The sequence below is a fragment of the Rhineura floridana genome, chromosome 3 (genome assembly GCF_030035675.1).
Source record: "Rhineura floridana isolate rRhiFlo1 chromosome 3, rRhiFlo1.hap2, whole genome shotgun sequence".
Taxonomy (NCBI): domain Eukaryota; kingdom Metazoa; phylum Chordata; class Lepidosauria; order Squamata; family Rhineuridae; genus Rhineura; species Rhineura floridana.
The window spans coordinates 46,731,582-46,745,841 of record NC_084482.1 but is presented as its reverse complement, the minus strand read 5'-3'; the positions used below and the strand labels follow the sequence as shown (position 1 = coordinate 46,745,841).

General features: G+C 44.1%; 1 long non-coding RNA gene across 1 annotated transcript; it reads right to left on the bottom strand.

The window, feature by feature from the left end:
• Positions 1–3,047: 3,047 nt before the first annotated feature.
• Positions 3,048–5,464, bottom strand: LOC133382112 (uncharacterized). The gene is made up of 2 exons (XR_009761794.1): positions 5,418–5,464; positions 3,048–4,638 (listed from the first exon to the last, which is right to left on the bottom strand). It is a non-coding gene; the product is annotated as an uncharacterized LOC133382112 (long non-coding RNA).
• Positions 5,465–14,260: the final 8,796 nt, after the last annotated feature.

Below are 14,260 nucleotides of genomic sequence, written 5' to 3'. Positions count from 1 at the left end.
CGAGCAGGCGTGTGCTCACTTCCGGGCCATCGAAGGACGCTGGCCGGGAGTGCACTTGGTGTGGTCTGATGTTTTACCCCGTAGGCATTGGAATTGCGAGGGGGACCCTAGGGGCATAAATAGGACCCGCAAGAAAGTCAATAGGCAACTCAGGCTGGCTCTTTTGGGCTCTGGTGGGTCAGTTATTCACCATCCAGAGATAAGACGCAGTAGGATAGAGCTATATAGGTCAGATGGAGTCCATATGACAGATATGGGTAATGACATCTTCTAGGGGACCTGCAGAGGGGTCTGCGTGAGTTGTTGTTTGGAGGTGGGGCAAGTGGGGACTAAACAGAGGTTTGTCCCCTCTTTGGTGGCAAGGAAGTGCGGGAAAGTGTAAAGGTGAAGGGCAGCTAAGTGACACCTTTAGGCATCTTTGGAGGTGATTGGAGGTTCCGGAGGCCTGCAGCTCCGGGTTATACGGCCTGAGGGCAGGATACGGGTCGCCTTTGGCGCCAACATGTCTCATCCACTCAGAGTTTCAGGGCACCGGGGGCAGGCGGTGACGCAGGTTGGCCTTCCTACACACCCTATGGGTGTGGTCAGGGCAAGGGGTTGGCAGATTGGCAGCCCCTTGCCTGGCAGGGGTTGAATTGCCCCAATAGCTGCAAGCAGGCTTTGCCTGACTCACCAGGAGAATCCCGCACTTATGTTCCCCTCTGTAGGTTCCTTATGCAATGTGAATTTGGTTAATAAAGTGACCCGTTATTTAACCCAAATATATATTGTGTCTGTGTCTTATTTCACCCCTGGGCTGCAACTTCCCGCTCCGCACGGTACTTACCGGCTGCGGGGCGAGATTTGCAGCCTGGGGTGAAGCCCTAGCCACCATTTAGAGGAAGAGCAGTCGTGCCAGGACTGGCATGACGTCATCAAGGCGCGCTGCGGGCGACGAGCAGCCGATCCTATTTAAGCTCACGCCGGCCCCTCACCCTCCTCTTCTTCTTCGGCACCCGCCCTACCCTCCCTCTGCTGCAGTGTGATTAATTTGGTCGCTTCGGGGCCGACTAGGAATTTTTGGCTTGCCTGCGCTTTAGCCGGCGGGTTTCTTTTGCCTACTCCATACTGTGGTTAGCAGTGAGGGTGCTCAGGGTTAGCACGGGTGCATTTCTGGTTATTAGGTTCATTTGGCTGTTTGATCTTAATATCTTAATTGGTCACTTTATGGCAAGGAAGTGTGGGAAAGTGTAAAGATGAAAGGCAGCTAGGTGACACCTTTAGGCATCTTTGGAGATGATTGGTGGTTCCGGAGGCCTGCAGCTCCGGGTTATACGGCCTGAGGGCAGGATACGGGTTGCCTTTGGGGCCAACATGTCTCATCCACTTGGAGTTTCAGTGCACCGGGGGGCAGGCGGTGATGCAGGTTGGCCTTCCTACACACCCTATGGGTGTGGTCAGGGCAAGGGGTTGGCAGATTGGCAGCCCCTTACCTGGCAGGGGTTGAATCGCCCCAGTAGCTGCAAGCAGGCTTTGCCTGACTCACCAGGAGAATCCCGCACTTATGTTCCCCTCTGTAGGTTCTTTATGCAATGTGAATTTGGTTAATAAAGTGGCCCGTTATTTAACCCAAATATATATTGTGTCTGTGTCTTATTTCACCCCTGGGCCGCAAATCATGTTCCCCATGGTTTCTTTTACCAGAGGACAATCCTTAGCATGAGAAAACATTTCTACAGCTGTGTTCCCAAAGGATTATGGGATATTACTTGATTGGCTTCTTGTCTGCATATAGCTAATGATGTCATTATTGGGAGAGGGTGAGAACTCAAAGGAAAAAGTGTTATTTGTCTCAAGTTTCAGTCTCAACCTTTTTCCCATACTGAATAACATGATGATTACCTTTAGTTTGTTGCAGTCCACAATTTCTGAAGGATGGAAAGGATGTGAAGTATCCTAGCTTAACGCTTAAGCTACTGGTCCTAGCAGAAAGTCAGCTTCCCAACCTGCTGTACTTCAGTGCACTTTTTCATTTTTATTTATTCCATTTAGCAGTCCATCCAACTAACTAGGCTAGATTAGGCAGATTTTCACAGACCCTCCAGATGTCATTTTTATTGTGCATGAATGAGGATTTGTGCTCATGATGGTATTGGGCCAGTTCTATACGATCCTGCTTTCAATTCTGTTTGCATCTGCAAATGTTCTGGAGCAGTCATGCTGCTTCCCCCCCCCCCGGTCAGTGCATGTCCTGTAGCTTTTTGCTGAAATCCTGCAACTTTTTATACCACAGACGTTCCGGTTAATTTTTTTGTCCTGCTTTTGTTGCGTTACAGTGCAACAATAGACAGCAATGAGGCAGTAACACTGGGAAAACATCACAGAACAACCAATAAAGCAGAGTGATGTGTGAGGAGTCCAATGCAAACCCATCACTAATGCATTATTATTGCATCAATGACATGTTGAACAATACACCCAGAGAGAAAATAAACCCAGTTTGGAAGGGACGTTACTCTCTTCTTAAAAGTCACCAGCAAGCTGGTCAAATAGCCATGTAGGTCCATGAGGAAGGAACCACAAGCAAGACCCCCCACTACTTGTTACCACCCATCTTACCCCAGATGGCTGCAGCACCCAGAGCAGAGCCTCATCAGTAGGGTGAACAATAGGGATGGGGGAGAAATTCAATTCAGTTCACATTAGAAGATGAACTTACCAAACAGGCACTTTCCAAAACAATACGTGAACCAAAACACAGCCATCCTTTGAAATGTGCACTTCTCTGCCAAGTAATGAGCACACAATACATGTGCTATGGCAAAGTGTGCATATAAATGCAAACATTTCTGGAAGTAACATGCAAGAATGTAATATATCAGGGGAAACTGCTTTGCAAATGTGTATACATTAATAAAAAAGTGCGTACAAAGAGTGTAGGTGGAGAGACATTTGCGCTAAAATTCCGATGAACGTTCATGAAGATTTTTTTTAAATACAAACTGATGTGGAAATATAGAGACTTGAACTTAAGATTGGAAAAAGGAGACTATGAGAGAAACTGCAAATGACAGGTTTGCCCATCCCTACTGACCGGATGCAAAAGAGGGTGGGGTCTCATTTATTTGGGGGGGGGAGTTATACCATTTCTCAGTTCTACAATGCGGTTTACATAAAAACATATTCCAATACAATCAATGCAGTCCAATTATAGAATCCAAATCAGAAGAGCGGGGTGGGGTGAATACAAGATCAATACCAGAACATCAAAAATGTCCAAGGGCAGCTTCATCACAGAAGTACATTCCATTACATAATATAGGGCAAGTTCAACACAAAAAATTTGCCCCAGTGCAGTGTTGTTCCCAAGAGCAGCATTTTATTTTTTGCCATAGACATAGATGGCAGCCGTTTGCTATTGCTCCCCAAAACACCACTGGGATAAGGACAAAATCTTCCTGCTGTTCCTGGTGGTACCAGTGGCTAGTGTGATGCAGAAATCTTCCATATGCTGCTATTTCCAGCCCATTATCAATAAAAGGTACCTTCCCTCCCATCTACTGTTCCATCCTCAACAGCTCTGAGGAGAGACCTCAGCTGACCCCATGTTGGGCTGAGAGCTTTTCATGACCTGCATCTTTGAGAGATCAAAGCATATTTTTAATAGTTGGGTAAAGAGGGAATGGCATTACCAATGACACCTTCCTCTTCTACATAACTATTAACGGTGCAGGAGCCTTGATCTCTTTTCCATCTAGCCACCCTACTCCTCTGGACATTTAGAGATGTGTATATAGGAGGAAACATATCTCTACATTCTTAGACAGAGATCATGTAGGAGGTGCAAGTACTCCATAGCAGTGAGTACTGTCACAAAAGAGCACTGGGTATAGCTCCACATGGGGGTTGCCCTCAACACTTGTTGCCCCTTAGCCCTCTCCTGTCATTCCCCCTCTTCCCAAACAAACAAACATATTCCCTTACGTTTTCAAGGGGGCAGGGGTGATCAGCACTGGGAAGGCCTACCAGAGTCTGTTCATAGCTGGAAATGACACTTCAGAACATGCTCAGGAACACACTTATTGTTGTTATTTTCATTTCTTACCTGCCCTTCTCACTAAGGTTCCAGGCAGGTTACAACAATTTAAAATTCAATATTAAAAATAGTTTAAAACAAATTTACAAACACAGGAATAAGGTGGCTCCTGAAAACATATATCGCAGGTGTCAAATGCCAGGGTGAACATCAATTCCTGCTGTGGATCATGGGATTTACCAGGAGCATCCATCACTGCAAAGTTGGGGCTGATTAGCACACTGGTGGAGCCAAACCTGTAGTCCGGCTGGTGTGCCAGCACAACCCCATCCTCACCACTGCTGTACCGAGTAAGTAGCCAGTAGTGGCCAGTGAAACAGTGAAGGGGGAACACTGTCCTGTTCTCATTAGACTCCTGAGGAAGCAAGAGACTTGCCAGCAACAACACCAATTTGGACAACAGCCAAAGCAGTGTCCAGGTGAGGGTCCAAATAAGCAGAGTCAACAACAAAAGGTCAGGCAAGATGCAACATCCGAACTGTCCATGGGCAAAGCAAGGGAAGTCAGGTCCAAGGTAGGTCCAGCGTAATCCATGGGCAGGCTTGGCTGCAGCAGGTGATCAGCTAACAAGCAGGATACAATGATGGTACATGGAGGTTACTCCAGAAGCTCTTCCAGCCTAACACTGAGGTTTTTGAACTGGAGCTGCTGGAACGACACTTCAACCTCAGCTGTCTCTTAAAAAGCCAGAGATTTCTTCAAGAGGAGACCTTTACTCCTGAGGAGACCTTACCTGTAGTCAGGCACTTGTCCAGATGGGCTGGCTTTCTAACTGGTGTTTGAGACAACACATTTCTCGTGGGCTTGGGATCTATTCAATCTTTATGACAGAGGCCAAACTCACCTGGGTGTAGATGGCCCTTCCAAAGCCTTGTTGCAGGAACCTGCCTCCTGGCCTCAGATGGAGACTGACCCAGGACTGGGAGTAAGGCTAGAGTCTCCTGGACATCCTCTGATCCTCTCCCCTGATAAGGACTCCCCCAGCTAAGAGCTGACAGGCACTGCTTCTCTCTTGACTTCTGACTATTGGTCATTGCCACTGACCAAGAGGGAGAGGAGGAAGGGATAAGGTCTGGAAGCTTGGCACAGTGTGGTGTGCAGTGGCAGATGGTTGTGCCACCACACACTGCACCTTGCCCAGCCTCTGCACCTTCCCCCTCCCTCTTGGTCAGTAGCAGCAACCCACTGGCTGCTACTGGCAACTTATTGTGTGTTCAAACCCAAAGCGTTTCAGCCTATAGGTTTTAGGTCTTCATCAGGGGCTATAAATAAATAAAACAGCAGGGACAAATTTGAATTTAAAATCATACATATAACATCTCTAAATCAGTCTATGACTTACATTGCAGGCTATTGAGAAATTCAAATGAGCAGACCACTTACAACAATATAAACGCCTCAAAGAACAGAATATTAAGCATGTGTATATATCACAGCACCCAGAAATAAGGTGCAGGTGGAACCACTTGATTATTTTTCTTGTTACTAAATGACAACCATCTGGGAGTGAAAAACAAGCAAGGGACTGTAGATATTTTCTGGATTTTATAGTAGAGGAAGAAACTCGAGCTCCTCATTAAGACCATCAGGGGTCATTGTTTTCAAATTCAGTATCCATAACATCTCTCTCCTGAGCAAAACATCAATGTTGTCCCCGTATACTTTCTCTAAAACCCAAAATTTAAGCTTGGCTACAGAGTAATGGCAACTATTGAAATAAGCAACTAAGGGGGCCCCAGACCTCTTGTTCCTAATGTTGCTGAGGTGTTTCCCTATGCGTTTTTTAACAATTCTGGAGGTCTGTCCAACATATAATTTCAAACATCCACACTGAATTACATAAATAACTCTGGCAGTATTGCATGTTGAAAAATGATTCAAAGTGTACTTTTTTTATTAATAGGGTTAACAACTCCATCGTTTTACATGTAAATTTGCAATAGGCACAATGCCCACAGGGGTGATGGCCCCTGGGTGCACTAGTGCCTGGCAATAAATTCCTATTCTTCTAGCATCTTGGCTTTTGCCCTCTGTTTTTTCCTGGTTTGGATGCTAGCCACTTTCTGTTGTTTCTACTGGGAACCGCAACACCACTGTGGCGAGGGTGATAGTACAGCACCCCCCCCATCCCAGTCATTCCTGGGCAGAGCTTGGAAAAGTTACTTTTTTGAACTACAACTCCCATCAGCCCAATCCAGTGGCCATGCTTTTCCAAGTAACTTTTCCAAGCTCTGTTCCTGGGAATTGTAGTTTTCAGTGCATTCTGATCCAATTCAAGAACCAGAAAACAGCAAGCCCCTGACTCCCATTCCTTTTATGCTTAGCTATTATTTGAGAAGACAAGAGTAGGGAAATGGTTTGATTTTAGTTGGAGAAACGAAGTCAAATTTGTGGGTTTAATTAAAAGTCACCCTCTTTTCTCACATAATTCAAGCAAAAGGTAGAAGGAACAGGAGGGGAGATCAATATTCCTAGCCAATCAGAAATGTACTTTATTTATTTAGCTATTTCAAACATTTCTTAATCATCCTTCATCAGAAGACTCCAGAACGGTGTACAAAAATGGGGAAACAATTTGCACATTACATACATCAGGTCAGTACCTCATCTAGTCCAGCACCCTGTTCTCACAGTGGCCAACCAGATGCAAGCAGGACCTGAGTGCAACAGCACTCTCGTCTGGCTAAGAAACCCCCATAAAACTAAGGAACAAATCAGTTCCAACTAAAATTCTATTTGAAATGTCAGGGAAGTAGGAAAGTCTTATCCTGATGTCAAAAGGATTGTAATGTCAGCTGCATATGTGATGCTGTAGGGAAGATACTCCACAAGCTGAGCTGTACAAAGTTTGTTTACAAGACTTCCTAAACGATTGTGTCCCTGGGTGCCCTCTGGAATAAATGAGCAGCAACTGACCATTTGCTGTTGAAAACCTTCTGAATAAGCCTTGTTTGGGGAGCTTTGAAGTCACCATTCTTCAACTGATTATGCCAGCTGACAACTTGGGCTACTGTGACCGTTGGCTTCATTGTCATACCACAAGCTCAAGGTTCATCCTATAGAAAAGGGTATGTCCCTGGTCTAGGGTTGCCAGGTTCATGGCCTGAGACTGATCCTGTATCTTTAGGAAAAGAGAAAGTCAGCCAAGTGCAGGTGTTCTTGCAACCCTGTAATGGGAAAAACCACAAGGTGGAATTCTCCCTCCCCCCTGCACAACTTTTAAAGATACAGAAGACCTCTTGGAGGCCGGGCCTGGCAACCAAGAGGCCTTCTGTATGTTTAAAAGTTGTGCAGGGGGAAGGAAGAATTCTACCTTGTGGTTTTTCCCATTACAGAGTTGCAAGAACACCTGCACTTGGCTGACTTTCTCTTCTCCTAAAGATACAGGATCAGTCTCAGGCCAGAACCTGGCAACCCTACCCTGGTCCCTCATACTGAGACAGACCTTTGGCCCATCTAGTCCCATACTACGGGACTAGGGTCTCCAGCAGCAGGGTCTCCTGACACCTAAGATTTGTTTAACAAGATTCTAGGGACTGAAGCTGGGACCTTCAGAATGCAAAGCATGGGCTCTGCCATTGAACCTCTTTGTACCCAGCATCATTTATGTACTAAATGATGATGGGGGACAAATCCCCTCCGCAAAAATGAAGAATAGGTGTTTAGCTCAGTCTAATTTTACAAGAAAGAAACTGGTGATGACAGCTGCCCTCCAGTCAAGGTACATTTCAGATGGTGTTTTTCATGGCTGTAACGTAATGTCATAGTTTTTGCAGAAGTGGAATTAAAAAAAAAGATCTTCAGTGTTTTTGTGGTGAAGACAGACAGATGCCTTCCTGCTTTAATTCCTGAGTGGCCATAGCATGTTCACTGACATTTCAACTTGATGTTTTAATTGGCTTATTTGAATAAAACTCAGACAGGTTATGTTGCTCCATTTTATTTTGTGTCTCTCAGCACAGCCGCCAAAAACAAGAAGACAGAAAAACAAGGAGGGGCAGTGACTTTTCACCTCTCCGCCTCTCCCTGTGTTTTGTTTAGTCCTTAATGTATTTAAATTCATGCCTTGTTAATTTAAAAATGCATCCTGTTGGGTTTAAACTGCTCTTCTAAAGGCAGACCCTTTTTTTGTCTTTTCCTACCCACTTTCTTCCCTCCCCCCCCAAAAAAATGTCCAGGAAAAATGTTTTCTTTAAGGATTTCATTTTTAATCTATCTCTTTGGGCTCTCTCAAATACATGTGGAATGTGTTTATGCAATTGTGGACATACCAAGTGAGAAATATGCTGCTGTATCTGGCCTGGCAGTTTGGAAATCCTGCTCCCTTGACCTTTCAAATGCAGGTTCAACATCGAGATGGGGCATCTAAAAAGAATTGAGAAATGTGGTTCAGTAATCTGGAGGGTAGCAACATACATTCAAATCAGCAGTACATCTATAAATTTAGCTCATTACTGCTAATAAAAGTCAGGAATGGAACAAGATGGAGGTTAGGGATATGCAAAATGCCCATGAAAAAATTTCACCAGTCTCATCAAAAGTCTCTTGGCTTTCCTTAACATTCTTCAGATGTTTAACCTACCTGACAAGAAACCTCTAAATTCACTTCAAATGTTGCTGTAGGCATTAACCATTGGGATCAATGACCCCATTTTCAAATGACCCCATCTTAATAATGGTCTCTGGCTTACTGAACCATGGTTTATTAGTCTGAGGACAAGCATCATGTCCACACTCTTGGCCCTCCTAATCGCATATATGCTGGTTTCAGCACTTCTATTATGGTCTGTTTAAACTACAGGATGGTTTTGTATTGTGGTTTGTATTCCGAGACTAAACCTCACTTCCCAGGTCGGATGAAACAGGAAACTGTGGTTTAAACAATCAATGACAGAAGTGCCAAAGCCTGTACACAACAGGAGAAAAGAGGGGAGACCACACAGGCATGGCACCATAGTTTATTAAACTGACAGCCTAGGGTTGTGCAAAGCTCTTTTGCAATACGTTCTACTAGTGTTAGCAAAGCTCTGTCTGGCTTCTTCCAAAATTATTGGGAAGTTGACTTGAGGAGGAACCGCCAAGGGTGCTGTGTATTTTACTGAAGGTAAAAGTTTTAATGGCATCTCTGAGGGTGAATTTACATAATCAGTTTTTATAAGGAAGTGTCAACACAAGGCAACAAATCCCTGTAATTTTTATGTAGTGACTCATTTTTATAAATTCATTCCTTTGTGGGGAAGACAGAATGCAACCATGGAAAGGGCACTGTGGATGAATGGATTTCACATAGTTGCATCTCTGCTTCACCACATGGGGATACATTTATGAATGTAAAAGTTCCTTAAACCAGTATTTTCATCCAAAGGAAAGAATTTGGCACATACACAATCTTAACTGGTTTGTGGAGCATAACCAAAGATTCCTCCTCTTCAATCCATCAGTACGTTTAAGAGTCCTCCACACAAAACTGAACTGATTTAATTAGTTATATTCACCTTTTTTGTTTAATTGCCTGATACATATTTTGTTAAACAAGTTCATGATTCCACATAGTATGGTCTTCTCACACATGTGTCTGAGGGCAGGATTTGGCCTTGTTTGGAAAGAGAGATCATGTAGAAGACAGGAAATTGGACTTTATGATATTGTTTATCTTTCCCTGTTCTTTAATTTTCTCTTTGTTTAATATTTCAGGATAAGGCATTTATCTTTTCTAGGGATCAAATAAGCTGGGTGGTAACACAATGGATATATGATTCACTGGGAGCAGGGGAGTGGTATTAAAAGGTAGATGGAAGGATAACACTTGGAAATCCAGTAATGTGTGATTTGCTACCACTGTGCCTGAGGGATTTTTTTTACAACTAAAAAAAGAAATATAGGCCAATCGTTTGTGGCAGCACAATATGGGCTGATTGATTCTAGCTGTGACAGATGATATGGTACTTCTTAATAGACCCATAGCAAAGCTGAGTCATTTTCTTCAACTAAGATATAAGGCAATGAACACTGTGATAATAATAATAATAATAATAATAATAATAATAATAATAATAATAATAATAATAATAATAATAATAATAATAATATTTAATTTGTGTGTCACCTATCTGGCAGATAGCCACTCTAGGCGGCGTACATTAAAATGAGATAAAATACAATAATATCAAATGCAGTCACATTAGTCTCAATAAATAAAATACTGGACAGTCATCAATACATTTATAAAATATTTACATTTGCAGCATATAATAGATGACAAAATCATGGAGATTAACCCATCCCAAGGATCTCAAAGGCCTGTTGAAATAGCCACGTCTTCAGGGCCTTGCGGAATACATCCAGGGAAGGGGCGTGTCGAAGATCAAACGGGAGGGAGTTCCAGAGAGTGGGGGCCACCACAGAAAAAGCCCTCTCCCTAGTACCCACCAACCTAGCTGTTTTGGTTGGTGGGATTGAGAGAAGGCCTTGCGTGGCTGATCTGGTCGGGCGGCATAATTGGTGGCGGTGGAGGCGCTCTTTCAGGTAAACTGGGCCAAAACCGTACAGGGTTTCAAAGGTTAATACCAACACCTTGAATCGGGCCCGGAAAACAACCGGCAGCCAGTGTAGATCAAATAACACCGGCGTAATGTGATCACGGCGGCGGCTGTTGGTAAGTAAGCGCGCCGCTGCATTCTGTATAAGTTGCAATTTCCGGGTCGTTTTCAAGGGTAACCCCACATAGAGCGCATTACAGTAGTCCAATCGAGAGGTGACCAGGGCATGTACCACGAGTGGGAGCTGTTGAACAGGGAGGTAGGGTTGCAGCCTACGTATAAGATGTAATTGATTCCAAGCTGCCCGGCTCACAGCCGAAATCTGAGCCTCCATGGACAGCTTGGAATCAAGAATGACCCCGAGGCTGCGGACCTGGTCCTGTAGGGGCAACCTCACCCCGCCAAACACCAGGTCAACATCTCCCAACCCTCCCTTGTCTCCCACAAGTAGTACCTCGGTCTTATCAGGGTTCAGTTTCAGCCTGTTCCTACCCATCCATCCACTCACAGATTCCAGGCACTTGGATACGGTCTCCACAGCCCTCTCCGGTGAAGATTTAAATGAGAGATAGAGCTGAGTGTCATCCACATATTGGTGGCACTGCAGCCCCAATCTCCTGTTGATCTCTCCCAGAGGCTTTACATAGATGTTAAATAGCATGGGTGAGAGGATAGAACCCTGTGGCACACCACAATTGAGAGGCCAAGGGTCTGAAACCTCATCACCCAATGCTACCTGTTGACGCCTATCGGAGAGAAAGGAATGGAACCACCGTAAAACCATGATGTATTACACAGCCCAACAAAAAAAAATTTTTTTTAGTTGCCAAGGATGTTTGAATGACTTTAGGGTATTTTGGGGGTGCTAAATCCAAAAATCACATTACTTTTGCCGAATTGGCTCTAGTTTTTGAGATAATGGATACCCCTCAAATGACGATTGTACCCCAATACGACCTGTCGCTGCTGACATATGCAGCAGGATTTGGTCTGTCTTTTTACTCTTGAACATTGTTTTGCAAGTTTATCCATTGCATATAATATCATATTGATACTTTTTCTTTTTGAAGAGGAATATGAGTTTGTCATGAAGAGGCTGCTTAAACAATCGTAATGCATTCTGCTACATTTGTGGCGAACAGGGCCGGTTCCAAAGGGCAGCCAGGTTGGGCACTGGCCCGAGGGCCCCACAGCTCTAGGAGCCCCTGGGGGGCCCTCCGCTCCCCTTCTGCGATCCCATGGATCGCAAGACGAGCTTCCGAACCGCCCGCCATCCCCAGCGCTTCACCTACCTTTCTCTGCTGTTCGTGCAGGTTTGCCATCAATAAAGATGGCGGCCGAGGTTTCCGTAAGGGACTGAAGCCTCTGCCGTCATCTTGGTTGATGGGGGATGGCAGGCGGTTTGGAAGCTCGTCTTGTGATCCACGGGATCGCAGAAGGGAAGCAGAGGGGCCCGGGGCAGGCTAATGCCCAAGGGCCCCCGCATTTCTGGAGCCGACCCTGGTGGTGAATACACTCTGCAAAAACAAAGAAAAAACATCACTGACTTCGTAAAACAAGCATATCTTGCTTATTTTGGAGTGAAGCTTGAAGATCAAGATAAGTCTTGGGCTCCCCATAAGGTTTGCAAAACCTGTGTAGAGTGCCTACAACAGTGGAAAAATGGAGAAAGGAAATGTTTAAACTTTGATGTGCCTATGGTGTGGAGAGAGCCGCAAAACCATCACGATGATTGTTATTTTTGTGTTGTGAATGTGAAAGGCTTCAATCGCTACAAGAAACATAAGTGGGAGTATCCTGATTTGGACTCAGCAAGGAGACCTGTGCCACACAGCGAAGACGTTCCCATACCAGTGTTTACCTCACTGCCTGACCTTCCATTGTCAGATGTTGAAGAAATGCTGTGTAGCACAGGTGGTAGCCCTGGAAGTGGATATGAAGAAAGCTTTTCAACACCTGAGCAGTTCTCCCAAAAAGAAGTCAATGATCTGATACGAGACCTCAGTCTGTCAAAGCAAGCATCTGAACTTTTAGCATCCAGGCTAATGGAAAAGAACTGTCCACAGCCGGAAGCTAACATAACAGCTTATTGGACAAGAGAGGAGGGACTTCTTCCATACTTCAGCCAAGATGAAGAACTTGTATACTGCAATAACATTCCTGGACTTTTTCTCCAAATGGGACTACCGGAATATCAACCAGAAGATTGGCGGCTTTTTATAGACAGCTCCACCAGAAGCTTGAAATGTGTTTTATTGCACAATGGTAACCGCTATGCATCTCTTCCAATTGCTCACTCAACAAAACTTAAAGAATATGAAAATATCAAAATGGTCTTGCAGAAGCTCTGCTATCATGAGCACCAGTGGTTTATTTGTGTTGATCTACAGATGGTGAACTTCTTGCTTGGGCAGCAAAGTGGATACACGAAGTACCCTTGTTTCATCTGCTTGTGGGATAGTAGGGGAGATCATTGGGAAAAAAGTGACATGGCCTTCAAGGGAACACATGACTGTAGGTGCAGCAAACATAATTAACAAGCCATTGGTTGTCAGAGAAAAAATCATTCTCCCACCACTCCATATCAAGCTTGGACTGATGAAGCAATTTGTTAAGGCCTTGGACAAAGATGGTGATTGCTTCAAATACATTTGTAGATCGTTCCTTGGACTGACTATGGAAAAACTAAAAGCAGGAATCTTTGATGGTCCTAAAATTCGTAAACTCATCAATGATTTGAATTTCACTAAATTTATGAATGATGTTGAAGCTTCTGCCTGGTGCAGTTATGTCTCAGTTGCCAAGAACTTCTTGGGTAACCACAAAGCAGACAATCATGAAGAATTGGTGCAAAACATGCTCGCTAACTTTAAACATTTGGGTACTAATATGAGCATAAAGGTACACTATCTCCATAGCCACTTAGACAGATTTCCGGATAATCTTGGTGATTTTAGTGAGGAACAAGGGGAGAGGTTCCCTCAGGATATAAAGGTGATGGAGGAAAGGTATCAAGGCAGATGGGACAGACACATGATGGCAGACTACTGCTGGAGCCTCCAACGTGATTGTCCTGATGCCCCACATAAAAGAAAATCATACACACAGCGTTTTTCTATGCATTAATTGTGATTATCTGAATCAGCTTACTTTGTTTTAATGTTATTGTACTGAATACAACGCCATTAGGTATTTCATGTGTTTACTTTTGTATGATTTGAGACAGTTTCCATGTTATTTGTGGGTAGGCTATGCCTGACCATTAAATTTTTTGAATTTGTTATGTTTTTCAATGGGGACATCCATTATCTCAAAAATTAGAGCCAATCTAGCAAAACCGATGCCATATTCGGAATCAGCAACACAAAGTTACCCTAAAATCGATCAAACATCATTGGCAATAAAATTAGTGTTGACCAGTGTTATCTCAACTTTTTCTGAAGCAGAAATAAGTAAAGAGACGTGAACAGATTATTTCTGAGACAGAAACACTGAGAATAAAGCAGTGGCATTGGCATTTGAAATCTTTGTCTCTTCTGCACCACAAAGATGGCAAAATGTTTCATTTGCACTGAGCTGTCTCAAGAGAGTGAGCCCAGTGGCATGTAGGGTTGCCAGGTCAGAATAATCTCAAACCCTGAGATTT